This window comes from Lycorma delicatula, chromosome 1 (assembly GCF_047948215.1).
Source record: "Lycorma delicatula isolate Av1 chromosome 1, ASM4794821v1, whole genome shotgun sequence".
NCBI lineage: Eukaryota > Metazoa > Arthropoda > Insecta > Hemiptera > Fulgoridae > Lycorma > Lycorma delicatula.
The window spans coordinates 27,098,508-27,120,392 of record NC_134455.1 but is presented as its reverse complement, the minus strand read 5'-3'; the positions used below and the strand labels follow the sequence as shown (position 1 = coordinate 27,120,392).

General features: G+C 32.8%; 1 protein-coding gene across 1 annotated transcript in view; it reads left to right on the top strand.

The window, feature by feature from the left end:
• The window catches only part of LOC142318065 (protein Skeletor, isoforms B/C), a 395,343-nt gene that overhangs the window by 113,601 nt on the left and 259,857 nt on the right, over window positions 1-21,885 (top strand). The gene's annotated exons all lie outside the window — the stretch shown is intronic.

Here is a 21,885-nt window from a genome sequence, read left to right as displayed (position 1 = left end):
TCAGGAAAAGATTTTTGAAAGTATATGTTTGGAGTGTCGCTTTATATGGAAGTGAAGCTTGGACAATCGGAGTATCTGAGAAGAAAAGATTAGAAGCTTTTGAAATGCGGTGCTATAGGAGAATGTTAAAAATCAGATGGGTGGAAAAAATGACAAATGAAGAGGTATTGCGGCTAGCTAATAGATGAAGAAAGAAGCATTTGGAGAAATATAGTTAAAAGAAGAGACAGACTTATAGGCCACATACTAAGGTATCCTGGAATAGTCGCTTTAATATTGGAAGGACAGGTAGAAGGAAAAAATTGTGTAGGCAGGCCACGTTTGAAATATGTAAAACAAATTGTTAGGGATGTAGGATGTAGAGGGTATACTGAAATGAAACGACTAGCACTAGATAGGGAATCTTGGAGAGCTGCACCAAACCAGTCAAATGACTGAAGACAAAAAAAAAATTAAATAACCTGGTTAAAAATATCCATCTTTTCTTTTTTTATTCAATAATCATGCTACTTCAGTGTTTATTTTATTAATTTAATAAAATATATTTTATTTTATTTTATTTTATTAATTTTATTTTATTTTAATAATCTGGTTTGTAATAAGTTTAGTTCCCGTCCTAATTTATCTATTCTGGGTCAGAAATTTATTGTTTTTATGCAAATACGAGTAACCCGTTAAATTGTAATAAGTATTTTCTGGTAAAATTTTTTTTTAAGTATAACTTAAAAAGTTTGATCACATAGTAATACTTATGATAAAAGAACATTAGGTAAGTGTTTATTAAATTTAATTTTCATGACACTCTAATATTTGTACGGTATAACTTTCGATCGCACGGTGTGATTGTGGGATGAAAATGAAAGTGCTTTACGTTTTGAAGTATGAGAAGTACGAAAATACCATTCACTTAAAATGTAATTTCCTTATATTCATAATATATATATATAATGCCTTTTGTTTTTGGTTGTTTTACCTCCGGGTCCGCAGTCAAGCAATTTATTTCGTAGAGGATGGAATGAATGTTTTGTAGCGTGTGTGAAAAATGCTATACCTGACTGGGATTCGAACCCAGGACCTTCGGGTGACAGGCCGAGACGCTAACAGTCGCGCCACGGAGGTCGGCATATATATAGGCCTGTGTGTAATATAGCGGATCAAAAATTTTCAAAACTTTTAAATCAATTTCATTGAAATTTAGACATGCTGTAGTAGTGTATCTGATGTGGTATGAAAATTTGATGAGTATTGGTTGAGTCATTCCTGAGTTACGCTCAATTTAATGTTACTTTTTTTTTTTCGGTGTTGCGAAGAAATACCATTTACGTACCCCCCACTAGTGGTGAAGTGTCGGACTCGCACAGGTTCGGCTAGATTTATAGGTTTGTAGATTTATAGGTGAGCTTATGCGTGCTCGCGCCCTACCGACTAAAACTCCTACTTCATCGTTCCTCTTCACCCGAGGCCGGTTTTGCAATTAAGTATATCACAACCCTCGGGGTACAAAACAGGGATGCTTAGAAGTGGCACAGCTTCATCACCGCCGCTCACCCGCGCAAGCACGGACAGACGACGGCTCCACTTAGGGCTGTCCGTCAACCCTCTTCCATTCCGACTATTGTTTATACTTCTGATTTCTGCATTACGATCTACAACTACAACTGTAGTCACCTTCAAATTGATACTCACATACTTGTATATCACTGGACACCTCAGTTGGGATACTACTCGTCGCTTGCTCAGGGATTACCGGAGACCCCCGCTTCAACACCATCGCTCCGTCGATCTGTGTAAACACAGACGAACAGCAGCTTCACGAGCTGCCTTTCATCCCCTTGCATTCTGCATCTTCCTATGTAACACTATATAAAAGCTGCATAACGTGGAGAATTTATCACTGTCTGTTAGAATTACTTCAATAACATTATCTGTGTCTATCTGACCAGTAATCACCATACATCTTCTTTCTCTTTCCCATCTGACGCATTGGAAAAAAACATGTTCAGCTGTGTCCCTCTGACCTCAATATTGGCACTATGGATTATCTACATTGTGTCTTCCGAACAGTTAGGACCGGAATGAGCCGTGGCTGGTCAGGAATTGCGTGAACCAATAATTCATCTCACCAAATCCCCTCCCGATCCTCGGCTCGATCTCACCTATAAAACGCTGGGTCCATTCGCCTTTTCTTGAGGTGACCCACCTTGTCTGTCACTCTTCTATTAACTCACGTTGTGTTGTCCTTATTCATCCCTTCATCAATTTTTACCCAACCTTGAGCCATCTGCTGTGTGGATAACACCCCAGAAATTACAAAAAAAAAATGCCTCAGTTGACACTGACGAATAGGCACATGCTATTCGTAACGCTATTTTTCATTGTACTCCTTCTAAGTACCTCCTATTCCTGTCACTTCTCAGAGTTCTGTGCCACATTGTTAGACCGTATAACAATATAGAATTCACCACATGTGAGTACAGGCCCGCAGTCCAGTAGTTGGTCTAATTAGTCTATTTAAACTTTGTACCACTTGTTCAGCTTTTTTGCCAATCTCCTGTACTTGAAAAGTAAAGGACCTTCTGTGGTGTAGCTTCGTTTCCAGATATTTTATATTTTTAACGAACTGGACCGGGCCTTCTTCAGTCAAAATCGGAATATGCCTTATAATTTCCGTCTTCCCGTCATAGAGATCGCCACCGTTTTTGCGTGCGAAAACCGGAGTCCTCTTGTTCTCATGCATCTATTTACCATATTTAGTGCTTCATTTGCTATTCTCGCTACGTCAGCAAACGCTGTTGCTTGCATTCCTTCTGGATATTCCAAGCGCAAAATCCCATCGAACGTAAGATTCCATAAAATTGGTCCCAAAACTGAGCTCTGAGGCCCCCACTTGACACTTTGAATTCGATATTACTATGTATCATTCGTCTAAATATGGTGGTGTATTGACCTTCTTCATCAGTGTAAATATTGTTTCCCACCTCAGGGAATTAAAAGCATTGTATACATCCACTAATATGACTACAGGAATTTGACGCGTACGCCACGTGTCCTTTGCCGCACAATTTAAAGTTGAAAACAGACAGCATAATCTCAATTTGTGGGTTTTTTTTGGTTGCATGGCGGGATTGGAGGGTGGAAATGAATTTTATTAATTTTTTTTTAGGATGAGGATTACAACAATAAAATTCATGTATAAAGTTTTATGGCACGAAAAACTTCAAAACGACTAAATCAATTTCAATTAAATTTAGATATGCTGTAGTAGTGTATCTGAAGTCGTGCAAGTGAAATTTAATGAAGATTAGTTGAGTTGTTCTTAAGTTACACTTAATTTAAGGTCAACAACAGATAAAATAACCTCAATTTGAGGTTATGTTGGCTATATAGCGATGTATTTATTAAACGCACTTATGCAGTGAGTAACAGTGGTGAGCGAGTTAAACCTGATTCTTGTATGTAGGGTCTACTTGTTAATCGAACGTATGAATAGAGTTGTATTCTTAAAATCAGTACGTTTTTGGCTGCGAAATAGTGAGGGCGTTGGAAATGAAAAGTCGGTCAACTTGCGCTAAACTGCACAGTTTTTTTTTTAAGAAATGCATGGGTTTTTTAAGAGAAATGTTACTGTAATAACTGTAATTTCCTTTGCTTTGAACTTTATTAAATATCAACAAGATATTATTATTTTATTTCATCTTACCATTTTATCAATTACTTCTTGTGTACCATAACATCCCACGCAAGACCGACCTACGCTGTCTTTTTTATTAAATCATTCATACGTTACCAATAGTAAAAGATTCCATCAATTCATATTCGTGCGTGAAACATGGACTTTTTATATAATTTTCAATGGATTCCGTTGCATTATTAAAAAACTTTGTTCTATTTTTATGAAAAGGAAAAATTTATTTATTTGTTTATATGACGTCAATGATAAATTTTTTATTGAAAGTAATATATATACGAAAGCAAGCCAAGCATTTATCGAACAATTTATTAAGTACGATTACAATATACTCTTTGTTTTCATATAATAAATGAATTAGCATTATATATATATATATATATATATATATATATATATATATATATATATATAATTAGAGAGAGAGAGAGAGAGAGAGAGAGAGAGAGAGAGAGAGAGAGAGAGAGAGAGAGAGAGCTTTTCCATCCTCTTTGTTGTATTTTATTTTGTTTTTAGAGGGCAGAATATTACTAGAACTCTGGAGCGGTTCTTAACGGGTATGTCTTTACTATTAACAATAATAATTCAGCATTAAACGTAGCAGACTTACTGGTTTTAATTAAAGCTCAGCTAGTCTTCTGACTATAATTCATAATAGAAAAACTGGCAGTTTCACCAGTTAAGTTTCAGACGTTTTTAATAGTTGTGACGTAATAGAATACTAAAATAATACTATGTATTATAATAATAATAATACCGCCATGGCTTTTACCAGCGGTAAACACAAGACTAGATCTCTCTCGTGGAAAAATAAAAGAGACGCCAGCCGTAATCATCCAACAGGAACTTTTATCAACCGTCAATAGTTACGAAGAATACATTAATATTACACTGACAGTTCTAAAACCGAACACGGTGTTGAATGCTCCATTTACGTAAATGGAGGAGCTCATTTTTGGAAACTGCCTCATATGGCAAGTGTTTATCCAGCAAAACGTATTGCCATACAGCAAACTCTTCGCTACACGGAACACTTCTGTAAAGAGAGAGTGCTAATAGGTTCCGACGCTCAAGTCCACTGACTGCAATTGGGAACAAGAACAGTAAGGACATCCTTATTGCAAATATCCTGTTCTTTTTGTACGTTTTAAATCAACGAGGACAGCGATGTGTATTTGTATGAATTCCAGGGTATGCTGGTATTGCGGGGATTGAAAGTGCAGACGAAGCTGCCAGAAAGGCAGCAGTCTGTGATGACTTGGATATAATTCCTGTACGAGTGGCAGATGTTAAAAATTCTCTAACTAATACAATAAGAAACCGGTGTATTAATGATTGGAGAAGATTAAATACCAAACTGATATCAGTCAAAACTTCTCCATATAAATGGAAGAGGGACGTGAAGCTGACGCCGAGAACAAGTGCCGGTAACCAGATTTAGAATCAGATACACACGAATAACAAATTCATATTTGTTACCGGCGAAGAAAGACCAATGTACGGTGTTTGTAATAGAACACTTAAGTCAAGCATCTAATGGAATAGTATACCATATATGAGGACCTCAGAAAGAGATTCGGTCTAAGAAATAGTATTGCTGCTGATTTGGAAAAAGGAAATGAAGAAAAAGTAGTTGCATATCTGCACGCCAGTGGACTATTAAACAGTGTATAAGGAAATTCAAGCTCTGTTAAGTAATCTCTAAGGAAAGTAGTTTAATTTTACGTGTAATAAAATAAAAAAAATTGGAGTCTTGAAGCGTGGTACATATAAAGCCGGGAAGTAGCCCTCTTGCCAAGGGCGTCCGGACTCACTTGCCATGCAAGAGTGGGGGAGTCAGGACGTACCCGATGATGGCAGGGGGGACCCTCGTGGGTAGACGGATGGATGGCGCGAGACAAAGGGTATGCGCAAGGCATGCCTAGAGTCTGGTAGGTTAGGAACGGGAAGGGAGCCTCCCCGCCGAGGGCTTCTTTTTCCGTCTTGAAAAAGTGGTCGAATTGCTCCTATGACGCGGGGGGACCCCGATGGGTTAAGTCCTACAGGACAATTTATAGAGGGGTAGTATACTGTCACGGCATCCTAGGGCGACTAGTGTATTGCTTAACGGCGTTGCCGGTTGCCCCGGGGTGCTTAAAAATAATACAAGGGAGGAAAAAAGAAAATGTTTGTATTGTAAAGCCGCTCTTGTTCATTTATAATTTTGTACTGTATTTATTTTTTAATATGAGAGCTCTTTACACCCTGCAAGTGTTCTTAGTGTTAATATTTGTGCGTGCCTAATTGTTTTGTGTTATTTTTTGGTGTTTTTAAATAAAATGTAAGGACCCTGTACACCCTTACATATGACGAACCTGATGGTGATTTGAACTCCTTTTAAAAAGTGTGACGAGGACCACGTTTTGACCTAAGAAGTCGATGCCCGTATAACACAAAAAAGATAATAATAATAGTATTATACGAAAATAGTTTTGTCGCACTAGACTACTTACGTGATGATTAATTTGAATGAACGTCGCCTAAAGTTACTGCATGTTTGTCGTTAATTGTTCTTCGATTATAATTTTACTTACAACTGATTCTTGCAAATATTGTGATTATTATTGAACCGTAATGGAGGAGTGTAATGTAAATGGACGATGGTGTTGTAAGTTATTTTACAAAATAAAACTTCATTTCCATTTCGGTTGTCTCCAGTTATTAATAATTGATTTTCAAATAATCAGTTAAATTTAAATTAATTTTTATTTACGATCGATTTTGTTATTCACATTATTAAAAACTGTGTATGAGGTGAAAAAACATTCCGTGCCAGGGAATACAGGAAGGTAGAATGAAATGACTGATCATTAGCATCTCCATGTGCTTTATACCATATCCGTTATACCAAGCTCATCAAAATTCAAACGATACTTAGCCTTGCAGATGACATCTATCTGATTACCTCAAGAGACGACTGGCTGTATTTATGGCCAACATAATCACTCTCTAAGAAGGCGTCTGTAACCAACCGGTATCTCTGCTATGTTAGATGCTTTAAATGCCTCACAATAATAAGAATACTGGGACGGATGGTAAAAACTAACAAATTGATGTTGACCTTTTTCTTGTGGAATAATCCATTTGCTAAGTAGAATTTATAAAGTTAAAAAAGAAAATGCATCGTACTTCTGCTCACACTTGCGTATTTACATGTGCGAGTACCTTTTTTTTCAATTTTAGTCATAAATGTAATATCATTTACCATGTAATATAATATATAACGTAATGTAATATAAACATGTAATGTATTATCGTCTTTTACTAAGTTTTAGAGTATTACCACATTTCATTTCGTTAAAATTCCTGAATATCTGATTTAGAAGTATAATTTGTGCATGATTGCTAATACTAGGTAATGCAATATTATCATATTGTTTCAATGTTTGGCATTTTCAAATTATAGCGATTCAAAATGATATATGTGGTTGGAGATTAGTGAAATTCTATTTTAAACATAACTGTAATGAATATTTGCTACATTACTATTTGTGCGCTATGAATAAGAATTTAATAATCGTTTTGCAACTATTTTAGAAATTTACTTCTTTATATTATAAAAAATATTTACGTAAAACTGTCTGAAATCATTTCAAATTTTCAGCAGGTTTTTTCTTCTTTTCTGATATGCTTTAGTACTATTCTTGCACTGAATTTAAAAAAAAAAAATATTTCATGGTTTGTATGGCACTTCCATGAAACACTGAAATTTTAAAGAATTTGTAACTCCTTTGTTAATCTCAGAAAATTTTCATGAAAGATATTTCTTGTACATGCAAATCTATTATTTTTGTTACTCTTAAATTCTCTTGTTAGCCTTTTCTTATTTTACTTCCAATATAATACGGCTTTTATAGCAAGATGAAACCTATTCTTTTCTGTTAATATATATTTTATAAATGTTTCATTTACGAGAAATTTTTTATTTTGTTTTAAAAGAAATATCTTCTTATTAACGAGTTCTTAAATGAAGCATTTTTTTGCTTTCATAGATCTAATTTCTTATGTCGTAGATCTTCTGATTTCTTTCTTTCTTAGATCTGCTTATTTGATAGCGAGGTGATACTGCAAGGTATCAGATAAATTATATCATGGTTGAGAAATCAACTCGTCGACTGCAAAGCATATCCAGGAGCAGGCATTGATAGCGACCATAATTTAGTGATAATCAAATGTAGATTGGGGGTTTAAAAACTTGAAGAAAAGGCATCACATGAATTGGTGGAATTTAGAGAAGCTTGAGGAAGAAGAGGTAAAGAGGATTTTTGAGGAGGACATCGCAAGAGGTCTGAGTAAAAAAGATAATGTAAAAAATGTAGAAGAAGAACTGGAGAATGTTAAAAAGGAAATTCTTAAATCAGCAGAAGCAAACTTAGGCGGAACAAAGAGAATTGGTAGACAACTTTGGATTTCAGACGATATATTGCAGATGATGGATGAACGTAGAAAATATAAGAATGCTAGTGATGAAGAAAGTAAAAGGAACTATAGACAATTAAGAAATACTATAAACAGAAAGTGCAAACTAGCGAAAGAAGTTTATTAAAGAAAAGTGTTCAGAAGTGGGATGAACATTCGTAAAATAGATTGAGAATACAGGAAAGTTAAAAAGTTTTAAACAAAGATGGTACACCGATTTATAATACGAAAGGCAAAGTCGATAGTTGGGTGGAATATATTGAAGAGTTATACGGAGGAAATGAATTAGAAAACGGTGTTATAGAGGAAGAAGAGGAAGTCGAAGAGGATGAAAGGGGAGAAATAATACTGAAATGTGAAATGGCAGAAAGGCTCCTGATATAGACGGAATACCTGCAGAATACTGTGCAGTGCAGGTGAAGAAGCAGTTGATAGATTATGCAAACTGGTGTGTAATATTTTGCGAAAAAGGGGAAGTTCCGTCAGATTTCAAAAAGAGTATTATAGTCATGATACCAAAGAAAGAAGGAGCGGATAAATGTGAAGACTACAGAACAAATAGGTTAACTAGCCATGGATCAAAAATCTTAACTAGAATTCTATGCAGAAGAATTGAGAGGAGAGTGGAAGAAGTGTTAGGAGAAGACCAATTTGGTTTCAGGAAAAGTATAGGGACAAGAGAAGCAATTTTAGGCCTCAGATTAATAGTAGAAGGAAGATTAAAGAAAAGCAAACCAACATACTTGGCATTTATAAACCTAGAAAAGACAATCGATAACGTAGACTGGAATAAAATGTTCAGCATTTAAAAAAAAATTAGGGTTCAATTATTGAGATAGAAGAATGATTGCTAACATTTACAGGAACCAAACAGCAACCGTAGTACTTAAAGAACATAAGAAAGAAGCCGTAATAAGAAAAGGAGTCCGACAAGGATGTTCCCTATCCCCGTTACTTTTTAATCTTTACATAGAACTAGGTTAATGTTAAAGCATAATCCGGAGTAATAGTTCAATGTGAAAAGATAAAGATGCTACAATTTTCTAATGACATAGTAATTCCAGCTGAGAGTAAAAGAGATTTAGAAGGAACAATGAACGGTATGGATGAAGTCCTACGCAAGAACTACCTCATGAAAATAAACAGTAACAAAACGAAAGTAATCAAATGCAGTAAAAATAATGAAGATGGACCACTGAATGTAAAAATATGAAGAAAAAAGATTATGGAGGTAGAAGAATTTTCGCATTTGGAAAGTAGAATTACTAAAGATGGACGAAGCAGGAGCGATATAAAATGCCAAACAGCACAGGCGGAACGAGCCTTCAGTCAGAAATATAATTTGCTTGCATCAGAAATTAATTTAATATCAGGAATAGATTTTTGAAAGTATATGTTTGCAATATAACATTATATGTAAGTGAAACTTGGACAGTTGGAGTACCTGAGAAGAAAAGATTAGAAGCTTTTGAAATGTAGTGCTATAGGAGAATGTTAAAAATCAGTTGGGCGGATAAAGTGACAAATGAAGAGGTGTTGCGGCAAATTGACGATGGGAGAACCATTTGGAAAAATATAGTTAAAAGAAGAAACAGACTTATAGGCCACATATTAAGGCATCCTGGAATAGTCGCTTTAATATCGGAAGGACAGAAACAAATTGTGGAGGCAGATAACATTTGGAATATGTAAAACAAATTTTTAGGGATGTAGGATGTAGGGGATATCCCGAAATGAAACGACTAGCACAAGATAAGGAATCTTGGACAGCTGCATCAAACCAGTCAAATGACTGAAGACAAAAAACGAGATCTGATTTCATCAAAAAATCATATTGTCGATTTATATAAAATACTAATATCTTCTTTTTTTATTTCAATTAATTACTTAAGTAGTTTCCTGCTGTGTAAGATTAATCTCAATCTGAAACGGACTCCTTTGTGGTCGGACCATATGTGAAACCGTAATGATAGTTATATTCTTCGCTAAGTACACGTGTTTCTCACAAGTTCTGTTTATAAAATTATTGCTAATATCTATAATCTTAAGGAAAGTACGCACACTATAAGCTTGAGCTGCAATACAATCACTACGGATGTTACCTACTGAGCATAACAGTGTAGCAGTACTTCAATCCCTATATTTCATTACTTACTAAAAGTTTTCTTTTTTACACATTATATAAAGAAAATTAAATTTAAAAACAAATCATACAAACTTATATATATTTTTTTAAAATAACTATTATTCTATAAAGTATTATACGATATTTTTGAGTGAAACATATTTAATGTAGAATTTAATATTACTTTGTTTTTCATGAAATTTTGAATTTCTATAAATTAATTGAATCTTTATAATTGAACTGAAGTTTTTTTAAGACTATAACAGATTTTTGTTTTATAGAATCAATATAGACTTTCAGAAAACCGTATAAATTCAACTGTTTGCATATAGTCTTATAAGAAATCATGAAACAGTATACACAGAGCTAATTCCTCACGTTTTTCAACTTCCTTTCTCAATAAAATCCAAACATAAAACATTTAGAACATATTTTTATTATTTTCCTGGCAACATAGCTCTAGAGCTATTCTGCAAATAGCAATTACTGTAAAACAATAATAATAATCAATCAAAAAATGAGATATGGCGTATTTTACATTTCTCGACGTTTCATGACCCAGAAACCCCAAAAACCATAAAATATGGGAAATGTTCGTTCCTATGTAAGTGTCGTGGTATGTTTGAAGTTTAATAACTTTTGACTGAATCAATCGATTTTGATGAAAGTTGGAACAGAAAATTGTGTATACGGGGATATTTGTCAGTATCCCTAGGGGGGTAGAAGGGTTGTTTTGTGGTAAATTTTTTCAAAGTTTTTCGTACATAACCCCACTTGATATGATTGCATGCTTATGTAACTATTTTTTTTTTTTTTATATTTGCCCAAAAACTACTCTTTTACAAAAACAAAAATCTATCTTTATTTATCGAATTTTTTTTAATGTCATTCAAGGCATAGTAGTAGTGCAAGCAAACACGAAGAAAATATTTTGGAACCAATATTAAGGGTGTGGAAACCGTCTAAGTTTAAAGTATAGTTTATTATTACTAAAACTTTAAATAAGCTTTTACTAAGTTTAATAACTAATTAATAAGTTTAAATTAACTAATCTTTTAATATTATTAAAAATTTAAATAACAAACATTTAATAATAATTCTGTTACAGTAGAAGTTCATCATAATTAATATCCCAGTTTCATCACCAACAAATTTTATTTATAAAATTTCCATTATGCTCAGGTGGTCCTTAGGAATTATTGAGTAGAGTGTAGAGGTTGACGACCGATTTTACAGTCTCTACTGCTTTGCGACCAAACAAAAATAAATTTAAATTTTACATTTACGAATTTACATATTTTATATATCATATGTTTTACATATGCCATACAACTTTAAATATTTGTAGTTTCTTTACAATCTGAGAAATCACACAAACTTACACCAAAATTTTGTTAATAGTTTTTAACCGATTTCAAGAAAGGAATAACTTCTCAATTTAAACAGTACGTGTATTTTTTATCTTACGAGTTATGTTCAGAAAATAAACCGTACATTTTTAATTACGTGCCAACGGAGATATTAGTGATGTGCGGTTGGCAGTACTGTGTTTCAGAAAACCTCATATGTAACGGCGTGTTCTTCGATTGTTGATATCTTGTTTAGTTTTTGGGTTATTGTTATTTGAGTGCAACGTGTTAGTAGCGATTTTTGCAGTTTTTTTTTTATTTAGTTGTAGTAGCGTGCAGGATGTTAGTAGCTATCTTTGTAATGTGTAATTTTCTCGAGCCACACGATACACCGTATAATTTTACATAAAGCTGGAGAAAACTTTCACGGAAACGTTTCAACTTTTAAAACAAGCTTACGCAGATGATGCTCTGAATCATAGGCAATGTTACAAATGGTTTTCACCATTTAAAAGTGGTCGTCAGTTAAATGAAGATGACTCTCGACCAGGAAGACCTTCGACTTCAACTGATAATATCCACCTTCTGAAAATTAACGATCTGCTGCAAATCGCCGATTGACTGTCAGAAAACTTGTAGAAGAGGTTAGAATCTCAAATGGAAAATACATGCTATGACATTTTGACTGAAAAATTGAACACGCATTGAGTTGCAGCAAAGTTTATTCCTCGTTTGATGATCAAACAGCAGAAAGAACACCGAGTAGACGTTTGTCGGCAACTTCTTAGATAAGCTGATGACGATGAAGCATTCAATGGAGATAAAAGCTGGTTTTACGTCTTCGACGTTGACACAACAGTTCAATCATCACAATGTACTGTTAAAGGATCTCCATGCCCCAAAAAAGCACGTCAGTCTTGACCCAATTTTTTAAAGTGATGCTCTCTGTTTTTTCGATTTTAATGGAATTCAAAACTTCAAGATTGAACAGTGAACTGTGCGTACTATCAAGGCAACGGGTTCCCTTAAATATGTATAAATATTTACAACGATTTACTTAAAATATCTGCAAAAACAAACCAAAGTTGTGGAAAAATAACTCATGGTTCCTTTACTACGATAATATTCCCGCACACTCAGCTTTTTTAATTCATCAGTTTTGTCCCAAAAATCAGATGATTGTCCTCTCTCAGCCTTCCTACTCGCCAGACCTGTCTCCGGGCGATTTTTTTCTTATTTCCGAAATTAAAATCAATGATGAAAGGACGCTGTTTTGAGACTATTGATGAAATTAAAGCAAATTCGTCACCGACCTTAAAGGCCATTTCAAATGAAACTATCCATGACTCCTTCGCGAAGTGGAAACACCGCTGGGAAAAGTGTGTGAATAGTGGAGGGGAGTACTTTGAAAGGGACAAGGACCAATGATCTGTAAACTTAATAATAAAGATTTAAAATAAATAATAAAATTCTGTTATTTTCTGAACAGACCTTTTATTATTATAAGACAAATAAATTGACTGAATTTGATGTTTTTTTAACCTATAAAAAACTAGTATAAAAGGCAACTATAAAATTTCTGGGTAAATTAATTTTTTGGTTTTGTCATTTGTTGTTATCAATATTATTTTTTCGTTAGATTTTCAGTTCTGTAAAATCCTATATATAATTAATTATCCATGAAAAACATTCTACGTGGAAATCCACTCCAACGTGATTTGAAAATTTGACTAGGAACTGTTGACGTTTAAATTAAAATGGTAAATTTGTAGAAATCATGGAGATTGGAGGAATAAATGCAACTTCCCCTGTTTCTGGCCTAGTAAGAATTACATTTTAATGATAATGTTACGCGTAGTTCTGATCTGAAGTCTGGTAACATTACACAGATTAGGAGGTTGAAGGTTACGTAACAATGTGATTGAAGAACCAGCATTTCAGTGTATGAGACGCAAATCATCCTTAAATTTAGTAAAATGTATTACATTTTTCTTAAGAATTAATGTAGACATCAAAATTCCTCAAACCACCAAAACTTTATTAAATAGGTAAATAATCGTCATTCCATTTAGTTTTCTTATCAAACTAATTTGTTTTACGTGTATTACGATAATAATACAACTTGATTTTTCACAGATAATGATATTAAATGTGGTAAAAGAAGTTCTAGATTATTTATATATGCGTTTTTTTTTTAATTTATGATTTATATAGTAGAATGGTGAGGTGTGAATTGCGGTAAACATTCCAGTGGCCATAAAAAAGCTATAGTTAAAAGTCGTATTGAGTGGTTCAGTATTTTTGTAGTCATCAGGAACAAAGCGAAAAAAGAGACACCTCTTTATTTAGCAATGAGATGATGATTATAAAGTGAAGAGATGAAACAGATTAAAAAAAAAACGTGCAAATTAAATTGCCAGGATAAAGATTTTTGGAAAAGTTAAGAAAACAAAATAACACCGCTAATTTACCAAGTTGCAATTGTTTGACTTATCAGTATTTTAGAATACTTTTAAAAATGTTTTTACAGATCTTAATAAAGACTTTCTGCCTATATTTTATTCTGAAAATAATAAATAAAAATATTTATGTTTTTATTTTAATGCGTTGAAATCTGAAGGTAAGTGTGCAAATGCTATTTTTTAAAAATATATTTCTATCCGTTTTCTTATTTTTTTTTGCAAATATATTTTCATTTGGGAATTCCGTTTTCTCTGATTTTATTCATATGATGAATAAACAAATGGTAAAACGGAAACTAAAAAAAAGGTGAAAAAAATTACTTAACAGCATTAGTTAAAAAATAATTTTTTAAATAAAAAATATATTTTTAATTTTTTGAATAACGACCAAATTAAAAAATTACAAATTTAAATAATTTAATAATATAATTTTTTTTTAAACTTTTTAGTGCGGTTTACTTTTAAGCCCGTTTTATATACTCAATTTTTTTTTATAATCTTAATTTTTATTTTATTACAAATTGATATTGTACCTTTTTTTAAGAATTATGTGTAATTTTTGTATTATTATTTGATTATAAATAATCACTTCTGATTTTAAAAATTAACGTTATCAAACCATACAAAACTTACAGCCAAACTTAGATATACCGGTACATGGAAAGACTATAAATCTACTTCAGTTACCTTTTATGAAGCAATTCTGAAATCTTACATGAAGTTAATTACCGTCGGTATTATCGCGTGATGTCATAAATTATTACTTCGGTATAAATAAAGTTCACACCCGATTCATCGTCGGGCTCAGAATATCACAAGTGTCATACCACCCGGTTGATGATCGGATGACTGGGTACGGTAGTCCGGGGGATTGTTTGTTCCCCCTCGTTTTCAGTGGCTTATGTACAAAGACGAAGAGGGATGAACGGTGTTGGACCGGGGGTGCGTTTGCAAATAAACTCCGTATAAATTGCTTTCCTCTGAGATATCGATCGTTCGTCCCGCTATAGGCTACTTCTGCTATTACTAGTACTATTACTAATACTACTACTATCTCGCTACAACATTCTGAACCGGCTCCCTTCAACAACTATTCCTGGTACACCGAATACACGGAATTACTATTATTGCTATTATCATTATCGTGAAATGATTATTATTACTATTGGGCTAAGTGTTTTCCGGTTTCAACGTCTGTTGTTGAGAAATTTATATAGGTTAATTAATTTATTCACCGTTTGTAAATTAAATTGTTTTGAATATTAATGAGGTAATAGTTACAGTAGCTATTAATTCATGCAAATTTTGATTAACTAAAATACTTTTAACGTATTTTAATAAAGGAATGTATCTTAAAGAATCATTTTATTTTTTAACCATTAAATATTTTTAAATACAAAATTGTTTTATGTTAATGTAGAAAATATACACAAATGTGTATGATTTGTTAGCATATTTTTATATATATGCAATTACAATCTGCAAATGTTTTTTTTTGTTATTTTAAGGGAAAATATTTCAGTTAAAATACTCAATAAAAACTAGCACTGAAATTTTATATTTTGGTTTACCCTTTTTTTATTATTTATCTGAAATGATAATTGTTGGGGCTTAAACAATTGCATATTGACAGACAAAATCATTAAACTGTAAACACTGCTTAAGCATATTTTAACTTCATCTATTTATAATTATATATTTTACATATATAGACGAGGTAGGAATAGGGGCTGTTATTTCTATTCTATTATGAAATAAGTACAGCTCATCGAACATCGACCATCATTTTTATCGAATTTCAATGATTTATTTTTTATTTAGCATAAGTTCCTCCGTCGGTCTCGCAGAAACTTTCTATCGAATAATCTCAGTATATCATGAAAAGATTTTTGTAATGAAAGATTACGTGGTTTTCATAAATAATTCACTTCACTTTTAGTTCTAAACATGAACAAATTTAGTATGCTCGCGTTTAGACGTTTAAACAAACGGCTCCAGCACAAGGCTTTATTTACTAAATCGATCATAAGATGACCAGTACATCTCTGTTTAGAATTATATGTTTTCCGATATAATTAGGTATTACCAGGGGTAAGATAATATAGCTTCTTTCTTTTCCTGTTTAGCCTCCGGTAACTACCTTTTAGATAATTCTTCAGAGGATGATTGAGGATGATATGTATGAGTGTAAATGAAGTGTAGTCTTGTACATTCTCAGTTCGACTAATCCTGAGATGTGTAGTTAATTGAAACCCATCCACCAAAGAACACCGGTATCCACGATCTAGTATTCAAATCTAGTGTAAAAATATCTGGCTTTACTAGAACTTGAACGCTGTAACTCTCGAGTTCCAAATCAGCTGATTTGGGAAGACGCGTTAACCACTAGACCAGCCCGGTGGGTTAGAGAAAATATAGCAGACCTACCATAAATAAACGGTTTAACATTATTTTGTTAATCTTAAAAACGATATTAGAATTATATTTTTAATTTGTTTATACTGGTATATTACTGCGCTAATCGTTTTCAGCAAAGGTCTCAAAGAACAGAACTTGCCTACAACATGGTCGAAAGTTACTATGTCATAAGTGGAATGGATTTTAAATTATTTGCAAACGTTGTTTATTCTATTACAAGATACCAGATGCATAATTTATAATATTATTTCTTTACTTATTCTCCGATAGTATAGGTTTCAAGCACTAATCAGTCAGTCAGAATGCATTTTTACAAACCCGCATGTCTACCTCTTTTTAAAATAACGGAGGAACTGTAAACAACGTTTAGCAGACTATTTGATAAATACTTGTGCATCAAATGGGTTGATGCTATTATTCGTGTATTGTTTTTCTGACTATCGTATACCGGAATTTACATATTTGCTCAATTTAGAGAGCCTTAGTTCATGTTTTTTAATGTTGGCCTCTATACAACATTTCTCGGCATTACTTTTTTATTTTTACACCGTTGAAGATTTTTCGGATTTTACTTTATTTTAACTTTAAATAAAAATAAAACAGAATTAAATAAATAATTAAAACTGGCTACACGTAAAATGCAAATAGTTAAAAAGAATTACAATAATTTTTTTTTTTTTACTTTTTAAAATCGAGATTAAATTTTAAAAAAATACAAATTTACGAAGTAACGTTGTATTGTAGTAGGAATTATCTATATTTGTTTGCCTTTATATGGCACCGATAATGATATCGGTGGAAGTAAAAATATTAAAAATTGAAATAGAATAATTTTTTTCCTTTTTCCGGTTTTTTGTTATTTTAGTTAAATTATGTTTTTCTTTTTGTGATAATCAAATCAGTTTATTTTTACTTTTAATTTAGATTAAATAATTATTTTTGCAAAATAATGGAAAATACTGGTTTTAAAATTAAGTTTACTCTAATTTTCAAAAAATAAGAGAAATTTAGTAAACCGGTATAATCCAATTTATTAAATTTAAAGTAAGCTGAATTGAAATTTTGAATTGACCGGTATCATATATTTGTTCCCCTTATAGATATGGTATATCGTTTTCCTCTTCAAATTATACGAATTTGTTGGAAACATTGATTATCAGAAAATTATCAGAATATTGAAAAACTTATTCTTTAGAAAGAATAGATTAGATGAACATTCATCTGATAAAATTATTATAAAAATTAATTTATACAATTAATAAGCTATTTATTAAAAATGAAAAAAAATTATCTAATATTATTATTATTATTAATATACTATTAGAAATTAATGATGAAAATTGAATTTTTTACCTGTTACAAAGTAAGCTTCTCAAAAAAAGTTTACTATTTAAATAGTTTACTAAGAATTCGTATAAGGTATTCATGAAATTTTAACATTTGAAATTTGTTTAAAATATTCTACTCTTGGTTAATAGTTTATATTACAAGGTCACCCTCAAAGTAACATTTTTTGTTATTTTTACGCGATTCAATTTGTATTAACACGAAAACAATGCGGTCGTCATTGTACTGTCTGCTCGACAGTATTCACTCTGAGTGGATACTACTGAATAAGGGGCGCGAAACACACTTATGATTTGTTCCAGTAGTTATAATAATTTGCTATGTTCACTGTTAGCTGCTTTACAATAATTTGGTTTGTCATGGCCCAGCCAAAGCGGGGAAATAATGGAAGCTGTCATTAGAATGTTAGACCTAACGATGTGACATGGCTTCATTCTATGGGGTTTTAGGCTTCATTTGACGAATCAATTTGCTAATGGTTGGAAGGGGGTAAAAGGGTCTTGTGTCGGAGGGTGGCTTTAAGAGGGGTGGTTGGTGTATTAAGGATGCATCATTTTGTCTCTCCATTTGCACTTAAAAGACAGATCACATCACGTTATTCAGTACTCTATGAGTCAACAACTACTTCTCTTGATGCCTAAAAACTGCTTAATCGCGTAGTATTATTTATTCATTTTTAATTAATGTATATTTTTTCAATTGTACAATTTTATCTATTTTAAACAATCCTATATTACTTGAATATTATTCATTTATTAATAAAATTCATTTTTTTTTTTATTTGTTTACTTACCAGTTAATGATACAAAGAAAGTTTATTATTATAGAAATATGTTCAAAAAGTTGAAAAGATATATAGATGTTTTTTTTATTAAAAAAAAGTGTATCATTGTTTTTTTTTTTTTTAGAAGATCGCCGGGAGGATTGTTTGCTATTTGGAAAATATATTTGTACTTCTAATTCTAATTCCAAAATGACTGAACCTATTTTCTTTCAAAAGTTTTCAAGCGATTGTTTTTAATTTATGATCCATAACGTAATGATATTTTAAAAAAATAAATGAACGGCCATGTATACACCATTTTATCCAAACAAGGTATTAAATAAATATTCGTTGAAAAAGGATTCCAAAGATACATACTGTGAATTTCTTAAGCATGTTGTCATCATCATTATCATATAGCAATCTGCCCTGAGTCAGGTCTCTTTCCCAAAACCGCGATCGCGAATAGGTATCACCAATTTGGAAGTTCCCTATTACCTTTCCTTTCAAGAAAGAAGAAAGAGGGAACGAGCCCAGCAGCCATCAGCCCAGCAGTCACAAGCCCAGCAGTCACCTGCCCAGCAGCCACCTGCCCAGCAGCCACTGACAGCATGGAAGAAGGAAGAAACCTGCACTTTCCCCCGTTCAGCCCTTCAGGGCCTCGGGAATTTTAAGGTTAACGGTATGTAACTTCGGTTAGTACCAATTCTCGGAAAGTGCAGGCCAAAGAAGAACGAAGAGGTCATCGGAAGAAGAAGAGGGAGAAGAAGAAGATGAAGAAGAAGGAAGACCCTCTACTCGTCCCAACATCACGGACTGGAGTCCGGAACAGAGCCCAGCAGAGATGCGTCCTGGAAGGCAGCCATAACAGAAGTGGATGAAGAACTTCTACACAACCTCTCCTTTAACACTTACAAGTTAATTAAATTAAACTACCAATTGCGACTCCTCCGGAGTAGGGGGTCGCATTGCTCCCTCCTGATAGTTAGTGCCCCGTTGTAGCGTATTCCTGCTAGCCTATGAAGCGTTCAGACCGTCCCCTTCAGTGGACGGTCTGAAGGGGAATTACGTCGGGAGGACAGGTTTCATAAGCCTAGCCTTCCGCGGTCGGCCCATAAAATGGGTTCGATAACGCTGGTTTAACAACGGATTGGAATGCAATTAAATCCGTCCTTAAAATACTAAATAATAAACAAAACTTGAAAAATTAGACTCGCCATTTAAAATAACCCTTTTAAAAATACGCCCGATTAGAATCATCCAGCAGCAAGGGACTCTGTCCAGGTTCTGCGATTTGTAGGGAGAAATAAACTCCCGCCAACTTTGCATTCCATTCCATTCCGGGTCTCTTTTCACAACGTTCGGTTCCACTACACTCATTTCTAGCTAAATTTTTGAGAACCCGATATCTTCAATTTCCTTTTGCGTAGTCTGTAATTTTTATTCTTTTCGATAACTCTTATTAGCAGCTTCTACTGATACTTCTGACACTGTTTTAATCCGTCTTTTTCCTCTCATGATATTGCCGAACAAGTTTGTTTTCGTATTTTAAATCGTACTAATTAATTATATTTTCCTAAATATTAGACAGATTGGATTACAAGAGATTCTCCAATTCTACTCTATCCATATAACAGTCAAACTTTATTTTTTCCCCGTTTAATTAAGTACCCATATTTCACATCTATTCAGAAGTACATTTCAATAAAGTACATTTCATTAAATATTTCTGTGGACATTGGATATTCTTGTTTATAGTTACTTTATGCTTTTAGTTAATACAGAAATCTTCAACTGATACAATCTTCAATTAATACAGCACCTAAACACCTGTACTATTTTATTGGTTCAATTATTCCTTCTTTTTTGTAGATATCTTTTGGCTTATTGTTTCCTTTCCTCAAGTTTTACTTTCCTGATACTAATTTTCTTTTATTCAGGTGTTCTAGTTTGAATTCATCTGTTGTTTCACTACCTAAAAATAAAAGCATATCTTCTGTGAACTTTATACAATTTACCCTTCTCCTTTCTTCTATGTTAATCACTTCATTTTCTTCTTTTTGATCACATCATTCTCACACTTATTAAATAGAGATGGTAGAAGCAACTTTCTTGCCTTACTCCTCTTCCGCAGTTAAAATACTCAGTATGTGCATCCTTTAATGTCATAACATTTTTGATTCCGGTAAAGTTTTTAATTAATCTTCTATACTTCCAATCTTTAATTTTTGAGAATATTTTTTTTTCTTCCATGTGAAGGAATCAAATCATTATTCCCATGTTTATAAAACAGGCACTTCTTTTTTGTTTTTCTACATACCTCTATCAGCTTTCGTTCATCCAACTGTAAAAGGAACACTCTCATGTTCCTCTTTCCTTTCTGAATCTATATAATTTTTCTATAATCTTTTACTTCATTTTTTACTAAGTATTCTGTTCAAAATTTGCAGAATATGTTTAGCGACTGAAAAATTAAACTAATTATCCTTTGAATTTGGCACTAACTGCACCAAGCTTTTTTTGGAGGTTGTATGATCGTTTTAATGGCCAAATTCTACTGCTGTAGATTATATTACACAACCTCACTATCTGCTTATAATGCTTCTTCATTATTCATTTAATCACTTCTATTCTAATTTCATCTATTTCCCCATTTTTTCACTTTTTCATATCTTCTGTTTCTTTTGTAACTTCCAAACGTACGGCTACTACTTCTACTTTATCCTCTTCCATACCATTCGGATCTTTTTTAAGAGAAACATTGACCTATTTCACCGATGTGGTTCTTTCATTTGTAACTTTCACCTTTTTAATAAATTCGTATTTGTTTCAACAGTTTTTCATTTGTACTTTCATCTTTTTCATTTTTTTAACACTCTTATATTAACTTGCTCTTGGACCATGTATATGAGATGAATATGTGTGTGAGATGGACTACGTATGTGAGATACGGAACCGTTCAGGTCGAATTTTGGAGCACTTTCGCTTATCTATTCGCTTTGAAATTTTGTATACAGGTTTGGTCCTGATGCCAACCCATTTTAGCAACATTTTCAAGTCCCTAAGATGCTCCTAAGTTGCTAAGTGAAAAAATGCTCCTTAAACTTAAGCAACCTTGTTTACATGTATATATTATTATTGAAAGAAATTTTCTTAATGAAAGATAACCTAGCCTGTTTCCGTAAGCTTAGATCTAAAATTCGCACACGTTTGAAATACATACTTTTACCAAAACATTGACTCTAACAACTATAACAACAGACTGTAGCTAAATA